This window comes from Dasypus novemcinctus, chromosome 13 (assembly GCF_030445035.2).
Source record: "Dasypus novemcinctus isolate mDasNov1 chromosome 13, mDasNov1.1.hap2, whole genome shotgun sequence".
NCBI classification, from domain to species: Eukaryota; Metazoa; Chordata; class Mammalia; order Cingulata; family Dasypodidae; genus Dasypus; species Dasypus novemcinctus.
In genome coordinates, this window is record NC_080685.1 from 6,527,008 (window position 1) to 6,540,159 (window position 13,152).

At 42.7% G+C, this 13,152-nt stretch overlaps 1 protein-coding gene across 4 annotated transcripts in view; it reads left to right on the forward strand.

Moving 5' to 3' along the window:
* The window catches only part of PLD5 (phospholipase D family member 5), a 403,658-nt gene that overhangs the window by 230,693 nt on the left and 159,813 nt on the right, over positions 1-13,152 (forward strand). The window lies entirely within an intron of this gene.

The following is a 13,152-nucleotide window of genomic DNA, read 5'->3' on the forward strand; positions in this document are numbered from 1 at the left end:
AAGCATCTAGGGCTATAAATTTCCCTCACAGCACTGCCTTTGCTGCATTCCGTAAGTTTGGGTATGTTGTGTTTTCATTTTCATTTGCCTCAATATATTCCCTCTTTCCCTGTGATATCTTCTTTGACCCACTGGGTTAATTTCCACGTATTTGTAAATTTTCCAATTCTCCCTCTCTTATTCATTTTTAACTTCAAAGTGATCAGAATGATATACATCATATTATTTCATTATTTTTTAATGTATTGTGTCTTGTTTTGTGATCTAATATATGGTCTAGCCTGGACAATGATCCATGTTCACTAGAGAAGAATGTGTATTCTGCTGTTCAGGGTTCTACAATTAGGGGCATGTATATTTATAATTGTTGTGTTTTCTTATTAAATTAAATTGACCCCTCTATCAGTATGCATTGACCTTCTTTGAACCTTGTAACAGTTTTGACTTAAAGTCTAGTTTATCTGATATTAGTGTAGTACCTCTGTACTCTTTTGAGTATTATTTGCATGGAATATTTTTCCTAACCTTTCACTTTCATCATATTTGAGTCTCTTGTATACAGTATATAGTTTGGACATACCCTTTTACCCATTCTGTAGTCTCTGCCTTTTGACAGCAGAGTTTAAACAATTTACATTTAATGTATCTAATGACAATGCAGTACTTTCTTCTGCCACTTTGATATTTGTTCTTTGTAAGTCTTATTCTTTTTGTCCCTCAGTTCTTCCATTAAGGCCTACTTCCATCTATTTGATTTTTGTATTATGCTATAGTCTCTTCTCATTTTTCTGTATATATTTCATATATTTTCTTTGTGTTTATCATGGGGCTAAATTTTAGCATCCTAAATATAAAACAGTCAAATTTTTATTTGATACCAACTTAACTTCAATATCATGTACATGCACTGTTCCTGTACCTCTCCATCCAGCCAACTTTTTGTTGTACTTGTTACAAATTATATCTTTATACATTGTATGTCCAAAACCATAGATTTATCATTGCTTTTTATGAATTTGCATTTTAGAACCATAAGAAGCAAGATGCTGAATTATATACCAAAAATACAATGCAATTTACTGACATTTATAATTAACTATGTGGTTGCCTTTACTGGGCATTATTTCTTTATGCCACTTCTTTTCACTGTCTAGTTTCTTTTCCTTTTAGTCTGAAGAACTCCCTTGAGCATTGCTTGTAGGGCAGATTTAGTGAGAAGAATGCCCTCAGATTTTGTTACCTGGAAATGTCTTAATCTTTCCCTCATTTTTAAATGATAATCTCAATGTTATAAAATTCTTGGTTGGCAATTGTTTTCTTTCAGCACTTTAATATGTCTTCCTACTGCCTTCTTACCTCCAGGGATTCAGATGAGAAATTGACACTTTATCTTTTGGGGGCTTCCTTGAACATAACATGTTGATATTTTTTTCTCTTGCAGTTTTCAGAACTCTCTCTTTGTCCTTGGTATTGAACAGTTTGACTACTATGAGTCTAGACATGGTTCTTTTTGAGTTTATCCTGTTTGGGGTTCATTGGGCATCTTGAATGTATATATTCATGTCTTTTGCTAAAGTTGGGAGTTTCCTGCCATTATTTCTTTCCATGTTCCTTCTGCCCTTTTTGCTCTTTTTCTGGGACTCCCATGATGCATAATTGGTATGCTCAATAGCGTCCTTTGGGTGTTTTAGGCTCTGTTTCCTTTTATTCATTCTTTTTTAAAAAATTTGGGTTGTGGCAGTTTGAGGTTATTTATGAATTCCAAAAAGAGAGTGTAACAGTTTGAAATGGTTATGAGTTCCAAAAATAGATATTGGATTATGTTTGTAATCTAGTCTGTACCTAGGCATGATTAAGTTATGATTAGGGCTTTGCTTGGGCCATGTCATTAAGGAGTTGAATCCCCACCTCTTGGTGGGTGGGGACTCACAGATAAAAGGCATGGCAAGGGACAGGATTGGAGGGTTTTTATGTTGGAGTTTGATGCTGAAGCCTTAAACTGGAGTCCCAGAAAGTAAGCACACAGAGGAAAGAGAAGCAAGTCCCAAGAAGAGAGGACTGACCCAGGAAGAACCAAGCCCTAGGAAGTGAGGAACCCTGAACCCAGAGAGAAGCAAGACCCTGGAAGAAAGGAACCCAGGATGCCTGAACCCTCACAGACGTCGACAGCCATCTTGCTCCAACACGTGAAAATAGACTGGTGAGGTAAGTAACTTATGCTTTATGGCCTGATATCTGTAAGCTCCTACCCCAAATAAATGCCCTTTGTAAAAAGCAACCAATTTCTGATATTTTGCATCAGCACCCCTTTGTCTGACTAATACAGAGAGATTATGTTTGTATACTGGTCTGTTCCTCTGAGCATGATACCCTTTGATTGTATTAGATTCAGCTGAGATGTATTTGATTAAATTATGTTACTATTAGAGCTTTGATTCAACCATGTCAGTAGAGTGTAACTCAGTTTGAGTCCCCATGCCCTTTGTGGGCTATCTAAATGGACACTCAATCAAAGAGATACACAGAGAAGTAGATGCACAGGAGAACACAGAAAAAGACATGACAGAGGAGAGAACTTAGTTTTGATGCTGGAGCCCTTGGAAGAGATGAGTCATTGACCTGATAGTTTGCAGCTGAAGAGAACAGAGCAGCTAAGCCCTATACCAGCCTACAGCTGAGATTGGAAGAAGCTGGGCCCATGGAGCCTTAAGGGGAAAGAGGAAGGCTGAATCCTCACAGATATCTCCCGCCGTCTTGCTTCAACACATGGCAAAAGATTTTGGTGAGAAAAGTAACCTTGAGTTGGACTCTTTAGGGCCTTGTAACTGTAGGCTTCTACCCCAAATAAATACCCTTTATAAAAGCCAACAGATTTCTGGTACTTTGCATCAGCATTTCTTTTGGCTGACTATTACGTGGGCCATCAGCCTGAATCATTTCATTGTTTTGTCTTTGAATTCACTGCTTCTTTCTTCCTCCAGCTTCAATTTGCTGTTGAGACCCTCTACAGAATTTTTTTATCTCAGTTATTGTGTTCTTCAACTCCAGTGTTTCTGTTTGGTTCCATTTTAAAATTTCCCTTCTTCATAGAGATTTTCATATTGTTCATTCATCATTTTCCTGATTTCCTTTAGTCTTTCCTGATTTTCTTTATCTTCTTGAACATATTGAGGATTACTCTTTTTAAGTCTTTATCTTGTATGTCCAAAATCTGGTGTTCTTCATCAATGGTTTCTAGATTTTTATCTTACTCCACTGTATGGGCCACATCTCCTGTTTCTTCGTTTGGAACCTTTCGTTGTACACTGTACATTTTAATATTTTAAAGTGTTAACTCTGGGATTTAACCCCTGAGTTGTCTTTTCCTTAAGTTATTCCACCTGGAGTGACTTGCAAGACCATGCAGACAATGATAACTGACCCAACTGCTGCCCAGTCTATAGCACTCCCAAGATGCTTCCCAATATCAGAGATGCTAAAATGTCTTAGAATGAATAACATATGGTAAGGATTACATTAAGATGTTGACCAATAAATTAAAAATTTACATCAGAAATCCTCCACTTTAATAAATTATATTAAAAACTAACCATCCTTAATAGCACATTGAGAGGTAAATTAAAAACTAAAGCTCTTGGCAAGGACTTCTTAGTGTTGCAGTGAACATAGTCAGTGAATGGAAATTCAGAGAATTTGGGCTGTGCTGGTTTTCAAGAAACACCATAGTGTCTTTCATGGAACCTTGTTGGCTTGCACCTTCAGAGATAGGAAGTATTCCTACCATAAAGACTGCTATGTACCTGAAATTGGAAGGACTTTATGCAAATTAGTTTTTATATGCAAAAGTTCTATATGAAAACCACATGATGAACTCAGAAACTTGAAATACTTGAGTTTGTCTGAGATCTCCTTTGAGCAAAGAAGATTTCAGGAATCATATTCCTAGGTATAGAGCATAACAAAATTACAACCTAAATGAAAAGAGCAAAGGTAGTCATCAAAGCATAGTTCTAAAAAGGAGAGAAGTATAAAACAGTCAGTGGCAAACATAGAGCAATAAACTCTGTCACTGGGTGCTATGTGGATTTCCCTTGTTGCTGGTGACCACCCCATTTCCACAACCACCTAAGGAAATTGTCACAGAGCTTGGGGGCCTTCATACTGTGCCCCCTCTTCTGAAAGCACATGCCACTGAAGGCTCCGGGGATTAGCTTAGACCCGGCTCAGTGGCGTTTCAGCCTTCAGTTTGGTAGAATCAAACCTGCATTCCCCCACTCCCTTCTTTCCTGTACAGCCAGAAAGTGATTAAAGCTAGAGCTTAGTCTATGCTGCCTATAGATGATTTATGATGTCTTTAAGCAGCTCATGACAGAACTATTTTTGTGGAATTTGGTATGTTTATCCAAAGCATTAGTGTGTCAAGAATTTTCTATTGTCTTTGGTTTCTTTAGACAGATAAAGCCACAGACAGGTAGGTATACAGATAGATAGATGATTAGATAGATAGATGGATAGATAGATGGATAGATAGATAGATAGATAGATAGATAGATAGATAGATAGATAGATAGATAGATAGATAGATAATCTTCACAGCTTCTCCATACGAGCTTTTAACATTAGCTCTAGGTTTCTCTCTCTCTACCCATGTTTCACTTCTGCTATTCTTTGCAGGAGCACCACAAACCATGCCCTCGGTGTGGACCCTCAGCCACTGTGCTGGTCCTTAGCCCTCATCTGATCCTCTGTGACTAAAGCCACACGTTTGCTGGGCGACTGGCTCAGATACAACCTGTGATTTGAGTACAGCTGACCAGCTTTCCCCCATTAGCACGGTACAGCAAGCAAGTGAGCTGATTAGACATAGCCTTACTCCTGTGGGTGAATAAACAATAGTAATGAGCTTGTTGAGCAGTCATTGGGCGTTTTTAGCTCATTCTGACTCCCACTCCACAAAGCATTGAGCACAGAGTAGACATTTAATTGGCATTTGCTTATGACTGAGTTGTATTCATTTAACTTAGAATGTTAATATTTGAAATAAGACTGAAGCCTTTTACTTTTCTTAATAATTCTTTTTAGATGTTTTGTGTTCTGGTTTTCTTTTAGTCACGTTATTTTTAAAAGCAGGATGGGCTGTAGTGCTGTGTTCTGTCAGATTCTAAATGTGATCTTTACTCTGCTTATCTGAATTCAAGAAAGCTGTACTCATCTGTCATTGATAACCTATATTTTCTTTTCACGTTATTTGTAGATTAGGCTTAACAAAACCTAAAGAGAAACTATATTCCTAAATCTGATTAAATTAGATTAAGATGAATACCAACTATCCAAATTCCCAACTTGGAAATTTTACAAGGTGACTTTTCAACTGTTCACTCCATGTATATAGGTCATAATTTGTGATCTTATACTTACTAAAGTCTTACAGTTCTGTACTCATTGGACAGTCAGATTCTAAACTTAGGTTATGGTTATCTGGGTTAACTTAATGAAAACATTGACAAGTATGTTTTGGTAATTTCCCCAGAGGAAAGCAGATGATTCCAGGTCACCATTGTTAAGAAGACTGACCATTTCCTAAGACCTTCTGTGGCCCACGAGGCCTAACCCAATGGCCCCTGAGAAGGAGGAGTCCTTTGGGCAGGAGAGGAGACCAGGTGGGCTACCTTCTATGGGGTCTGCTCTGGCCATCTAGTTGATGGCCCAGCAAGAGTCGAGGTGCCCTGACTGTTGCCAGTTCCATCATGCTCAGCTTTCACGGCACACCTTCTCAAGGTGCCTGCCACCTGGGCCCCTGCTTGCTTGCATGAGGCGCAGCACCTTTGCTCTTACACAGCTCTCCAAAATCACCGCAGGGAATGTGCCTTTGACACATCGAAGGAACCTGTTTTTGAAGAGCACCAAGACATCTGGCACCAGGCAGGAACTGCTCCGCATGTGCTGCTTTGGCCACGTGCCTTAATGATAATTAGCACAGCACTCAGCCCAGCATTCAGGAGCACGGGCCTCGATGTGACGTAGAGCTGTGTTAGCACTCTGGACCCGTCACGCCCCAGTTATGTGCTGTAAACTTAGGCAAATTACTTGCTTCCTCTGAGCCTCAGTCTTTTTTTTCTTTCAGTAAAATGGGAATGATAATAACTCCCTGAGGGTTATGAAAATTACATTAAATACTGTTTAAAAAGCGTATGGTGCAAGTGCCAAGTTCACAAAAAAATAGTTAGCAAACGATATCCGCTATCGCCCTTGTCTCTTACTAGGTACGTCTGCCAGCGTGTGGCTTGTAGGCCCCTCTTGGTCCATGCTGGTTTCGTTTCTACACCCTAAAGCACACACCTAGGCCTGTGGTTTTCCTTAAGAAAGGGAGGCTCATGTTCTAGTCGCATTTTAAAAATCACCTCTGGCCCTGCAGTTGGTTAATTTTGCCTTGATGGTTGTGTAGTTACTCTAGCTGGCTTCGGTTTGTGATAGGAATTTTCCAGCTGGCAACACCAGTGCCACTCCATCTGCATTTTCAGTCTCGGTTCTAACATCCACCCAAGTCAGTTTTCCAATTCAGTGTGTTTACACTTTCAGAAGCATTCACGTGACACGTGTGATAGGGTCGTGCCAGTCATCCATTTGTTCTGAAATACAGAATCTTGTGCTAGAAGTTTTGTATTTATCCCTAATAAATAAGAAACTTGGCAGGCGTGGCACTCTTTAAGGGAAATTGTATGTATGTCCAGCTTTGTGACATTATAGAAGAAAGGGGAATTTTATCTATTCCATTTAGCGATGGCTTTATGCATTTCTAGTCTAGACATGCTAGAATTTGGAGAGGATGTTCTTTAAGTGGTGAAAAAGAATAAAGGTAGATATATATACATATACATACACATATACACATATAATAACCTTCCGGAAGACCTCATGACTCCTAGAGGCTCCATAACCATTGCTTTCAGCAACTAGTTTTGGGATGCCTGTTAAGCCTTTGTGGAGCCTTCACAAATCCATGTCCTGAAGGACACTGAGGAGTGTCACCTCCTGCCTGCTGTCTCCTGACCTTGAGCAGTTCCTGCCTGCTCAGAGGAGCCAGCAGGGGAAGTTGTGGCGAGCACTAGGGAATGAGCTCTGTGGCTCAGTCTTCAAGATGGCTGACCTAGTTCGGCCAGCTTTGTATGCTGGCTGTGAGAGCTAGCGTGAGGTAAGGTTCAGCTGTGGCTCTGCTGTGTCCAGAGCCTGGGCCCACCTTCTTTCCCACAAGGTTTTATCCCTTTTTTTTTCCATTTCATTTTTCCCCTCTCTCCCTCCCTCGTTGGTCCCTTGCTCCTGTCGTCTTCTCACACCTGCCTGGTGAATCTGCTAATGCTTTCCTTTCTCAGCCTCAGCAAAAGTCCTTCCAAGGCCTCCTAGTTTGCCTCAAGTCTCCTGACCAACTTCTTGCCCTTCATAAGGTGGAGCATCTTACTTCTTAAAATCAGCATAAAACCTTCTAGGTGCTCTCACCTGAGGTTCTCCCAGCTCAATACTTGACTCCAGTAGATTGATCCATTCCAGGGATCGTCTGCACCCACTTCCTTCCTTCCCACAGGAAGTGGATCTTTGGTTCTCTTCCAAGAAACACTCTTCCACCTGTCACATCGGATCCCACCTCTTCAGGGGTTTCATTCTGCTCCGTGGGTCTCCCCTCTCTGGTCTTTAGAGTCACACCCTGCCCTTTGGGTGGCATCCTCCCCTCAGCATAGAAACATGGTCAGATCAGCTGCAACTGGAGGGAAAGGAAGAACCCCACCGTCTCTAGCCTAGACTCCCCGTCTGGCTCCCAGCTCTTCTTTCTCCTTCCCTTTTCCTCATCCTCAAGTGTACACACGGGGCCTCCACCTTCTTGTCTCCACCCCCATGCAGCCCTCCGCCCCACTCCACTGAAACTACTTTGCAAAGTCATCCAGGACTTGAAGGTGTTAAAGTCAATGGGGACACGTTACGCCCTGTCTTCTGTGGCCTTTCTGCAGCCCTGGACACCGTGCGCTGCTCTCTCCTCCTCTTGGTTTTCACGACACTCATCACTCCTGTCTCTGGCAGTGCCTTCTCGGTCCCTCCTGTGCGTTCCTGTGCTCTAGCTCTCCCTTAAATGTTAGCTGCTGCTCTTCTCCGCTTTCCTTTCCGCCTTCTCTTCCCTTCCCTCCCCTTCTGCTCCGCTCTGTCCCCTCACCCCCACTCCCCCACCCCCCCCCTCACAGTCTTGCCCTATTGGTTGCTTCTACTTCCTCTGCTCCGTTTGTCACCTAGATGCTGATACCACACTGTTTCTCCTGAGCGCAGACTCCACTATCCAATGACAAACTTAACATTTCCGCTGGAGTGTTCTTGAGATACCTCAAAAGCAGTTGACCCAACCATAAATTGATGCCCTAGCCCCACTCAGACCTCAATTTCTTCTTTCTTTTTGTTGTATCTCAGTAAATGACATGACCATCCTTCCCCTTCCCCCAGAAGAACCCTGGAATTATTCTCCACTCCTCTTTTTCCCTAACCTCTAAGATCAAATCAATCAGCAATTCTTAGCCATCTCGGGAAACTTCTCTTTTTCCCTCTCGACCTTCAACATCTCTCCCTTATAAAGAACTGCAGTGATGTTCATCCTGCCCCCAGTCTTCCTAGGCTTCCTTCTTCAACGGATGCAAGAATTACCCTTCTGAAAATCAGAACCCACCCGCCGTCCCCGCTCCGTGCCTTAACACTTTTCAGTGAATTGCCTTCACTTGTAGCAATGTGTTCCAACATAGAGCTCATAAAGCATTTGGAGTGTGTGAACTGATTCTGGACATTTTTTTTAACTTGGATGTTGTAGCAGTTTAGTATTATTTATGAATCCCAAAAATAGATATTGGATTATGTTTGTAAACTGGTCTTTTCCTCTGGGCATATTAGATTGTATTAGATTCAGAGGTTTCACTTTCACTTGATTAAATTATGATTAAGGCTTTGATTCAGCAACATCAGTAGAATGTTGAGGCCCTGGAGACTCACAGAGAAAACCACATGGCTGAGGAGAGAGTTTGAGTTTTGATGCTGGAGCCCCAGGAAGTAAATACACAGGGAAGCAGCTACATGAGGAAAGAGAGAAGGCTCCATTAGACACGGCAGAGGCCCTGGCAAGAGAATGAGCCTGATAGTCTACAACTGACCTTGTGGAGAGAGCAGAGCAGCTTAGTCCAGAGAGAAATGAGCCCTGGGAGGGAGATAAGCCTTATGCCAACCTAGAGCTGAGAATGGAAGGAGCTGGGACCTTGGAGCCTTAGGAGGAAGAGGAAGCCTGAACCCTCGCAGAGACTGGCAGCCATCTTGCTCCAACATGTGGCAACAGACTTTGGTGAGGGAAGTAACCTACTCTACCCTAAATAAATACCCTTTATTAAAGCCAACAGAGTTCTGGTACTTTGCATCTGCACTCCTTTGCCTGACTAATACAGATGTGTTATTTTAATATGTATTATGATAAGATAATTAGTGCATCAGACCCGTTATTTTATGGATATTAATTCTTGGGGCAGAGCTAAGGTAAACATAATTTAAATACAATTAAGTAAATAATAGCACTGGAGGGAGATGAACTTGGCAAAAGTAAATAAATAAAAGATATCGGTCATTGATGTGGCGACAGTGGCCACTGGAGGTGCTGAAGTCAGGGAGAGGGGAAAAAGAGGTGTAATATGGGGGCATTTTTGGGACTTGGAATTGTCCTGAATGCAATAATAAATTAAAAATAAGTTTTAAAATATATATTTTTTAAAAAGATAAATGTACCTCTCTACAGATGGCACATTAATGGTAGTGTTAGGTCAGATTGTTTCCAGTAAGTTCTCCACAATAAATAATTTGATTGCATTTTTTAAAAAAAGATATGGGACTCAAGTGGCAGCCTAGAGGACACACCCCACACCCCCTGGTAAGAGAAGTGTGATGCCCTCCACCACCTGCCACTGCCTGTCTGTGCGGCTTTCTCTCTCACCATCTCATCAGGACTCTCCTGGGAGGCCTTCCCCATCTCCTCCAGGCTGGGCCAGGCAGCCCCCCCTATGCTCCCTCAGCCCTGAGGATTCCCACTCTCATAGCCTTCACCATAGGCTGAAGCCCATTTCTACTGGCCTTTAAGTCTCTCCTCTGGACTTTAAGTCGGGGGAGGCAAGGATGGAGACTTAATGGCTGGCACAGTAGCCATGTCAATAAGCACAGCTATTTCCAATGGAAGGGCCCTCTTGAGCCAGCCCCACAGCAGAGAAGTGGATCTCTTAATGAGAAGGTGATTGATTGCACAAGAAAGGAACCAGGGGAATCTTCCCAAAACAGTTCAAAGTGAGATGGGACCTAGGGTTTTTACAGGCAAAAGACGAAAGGTAGGGGAGGAGAAGAACAAGGGGGAAAAGCCAGTGATGCCAAAGGGCTTGTGAGTGGGTAGGTGCAATTTGTCAGTCCTGCGTTGACTCGAGCACATTCAACTTGTCCTTGGTTTCAGCTGCTAATAAACCACAGTTCAGATATGGTTGTGCAGGTGCAAGATCTTCATGGCTCCTTTCTCAGCCGACCACTCAAGGACATCAAACTTTTTGTCTCTGTGAAACGTGACAGATTTCCTGGGTCATAAGGTGCCCCCAACACTGTTCTGTCTGGTTTGACTTTAACACGTTATCTCATCCCTGTAAGCAAAGCTGGGAAGGTCTGGTTAAGATCCTCAGGGAACTAGGTGCAAAGAGTAAGCCTCTAAAATTAGATTAGTAGAAAACTAGCTTAATTCGTGTATTCACATTTTCAGAACTGTGTATGTAAAGAAATTTTTAGTAAGCACATTTTCCAGCTACCAGTAATAAATAAGTAAATAAATGCTTGTTGAATAAACAGACCCTAGCTTTGGGTGTGTGAGGCTTCCCATAGTATAGCTCTCAGATGTTGCAGATTTCAGTCTTTGTCTTGATTTTTTTTAACACCGAGTATTCTGTTGTTCTGTGGAAGGGACTAGGCAATGTAGACAAGTTGTAAAATTTTAAATGAGGAAATTTGGAAGAGGAGGGCCATTTTATTTAACATGATAAACACCTGGAAGTTAGCGGGGCAGTCACTTTCCTTATACTTAAAAAGACTATACTAAAAAGGAATTTTCCTATATTTCACACTTAGCATTGTTCTCCAATGCTGTGCTGATTAGTAAAGTATGGTACAAGCATTTTGAAAATGTAAATCCTATATAAATGCTAATGTTCATAGCACTTTACATGTACCTGTCTTCTGTAAGAAAATAGCAACATCATTGCATCAGCATTTGCAGAAGGGATGTAATTAAATGACTGTGTTTCTGGGTGAGGGCTGAGCACATTGTTTTTGGGTTCTTTATTCACGTGGCCATTTACCAGGATAGAGGGGACAGGCCCCCTCCTCAGGGGACCGTGGGGGCTGGCCGCCGAGTTCTCTGTGGGTTTAGGAAGGCTGACGAATGCAAACTGAGGCAGGGGCATTAACTGATCTCCTTCACAAAAATTTAAGAGTATTGACATTTGGCTACATCTCATGGAGTTTTTGCTGGCTTTCTGCAGCTCTCTTTAAAGAGCACTTGAGGAAATGTGGAGAAACATGATTTGGGTCAGTAATTGAGGAAACTGATTAAGTTTCCTTTGGAGAGGACACATGCAAAAATGCAAAATAACTATATTACTAAATGTAAATATATTACTAAATAAATATAAAATAACTGTGTGGCAATTGTATAACTATATAGACTCAAAGACAACAGTACACTAGTTCAGTAAGTGCTTTAACAATAGCTGTAACTTGATTAAAAGCTGCAGGACTGGAGGTTCTGTGAGTCACGGGGGAATGATCTGTGCCATGAATGGCCTTGGCCGAGCGACCCCTTGGGATGCGCTCTTGCTGCCAGCCAACCCCTTACACTCCAGGCCTGGGACCCTCCAGTTGCTCCAGCCGCTCCTCAGAGTCAAGTTGACACCGACTGTGTACAAAAATGTACACTGCAGCACAGTTCCTAAAATTAGAGAGGGGCGAGTTAACCACGAGACCATGTGATGATGGAACACCAGGCACCCTCCAAAACTTAGCTTGAGGGAGAAGAGTCACTGATGGGGGGAAATGTTCAGAATATATTGTGAAGCGAGAAACAGCAGGCTGCTAAACAGGGGCTGCTGTATTATTTCAGTTTTGTGAGGGACAGTCACGTTTTACATACGTGAAAAGTTGTACTCATTTGTTAACAGAGGTTATCTTGGATGGGTGGAATGTGATGTCTGCATATTTTCTGAGTGTTTGAGAGAGACAGGGAGAATGTGTGTGTGTGTCTTCTGCGGTCAAGTATAGGGGGCCAAAAGCTCAGATTCTGGAGTGGGAATAGGTCCCTGGCTCTGTCCCTTGTGCGACCTCTGTGAGTTATTTCACTTCTCAAGACCGCTGTCACCTTATTTCCGCAGGGGTTTAGTAATGGCACCTGCTTCGTAGGGTTGTTCTGAAGATTAATGAGACAATTCCTCTAAAGGATTCAACACAATACCTGGAGCACCCCAGATACTTCAAAACACTTTTCAAAGTTTTGATGAAGGGAGATATTGCCAAGGGAGGAAGGGAAGGGGGCGGGAAGGAGGGAAGGAGGGCTCAGTCAGTTCCCCCCGTGAAGGCAAACTTACCCCCACTGTGGCCGCAGGGCTCCCATGGGGAGACCCGGTCCCACGCACTCAGGCCTGCCTCGGGCATGGCCTAAGGGACAATTCCCCTGTCCCTACGCCCACATTCTTCCAGGGAAAGCCCCTCCTTTATATTCCTTCTCAGCTGCCAATGTCAACATTTATAAATATTGGATGAGAAAGACTTAAAACGGCCGGCGGGGTTGTCTTCGCTGTGGCTCTGAGGAGGAAGAGTGCAGAGCCCGGGTTGACTCATCCTGGCAGGGCTGAGAGGGGGTGCGTGGTCCTCCACGAAGCCTGGCTCGGGGGCTCCCCAAGGAACCTCCACCAGGGTCCCCACAGGCGGTGCCAACACGCAGCCCCAGACTTGAGGCTGTTCCATTCAACAAAGAGCTTGATAAATGGACCTAATTATCCACCAAGGCAAGCTGGTGAGGAGGCAGAGGCCAGCCCCTGAGATGAAGAGCCTGTGCTGCGGGGT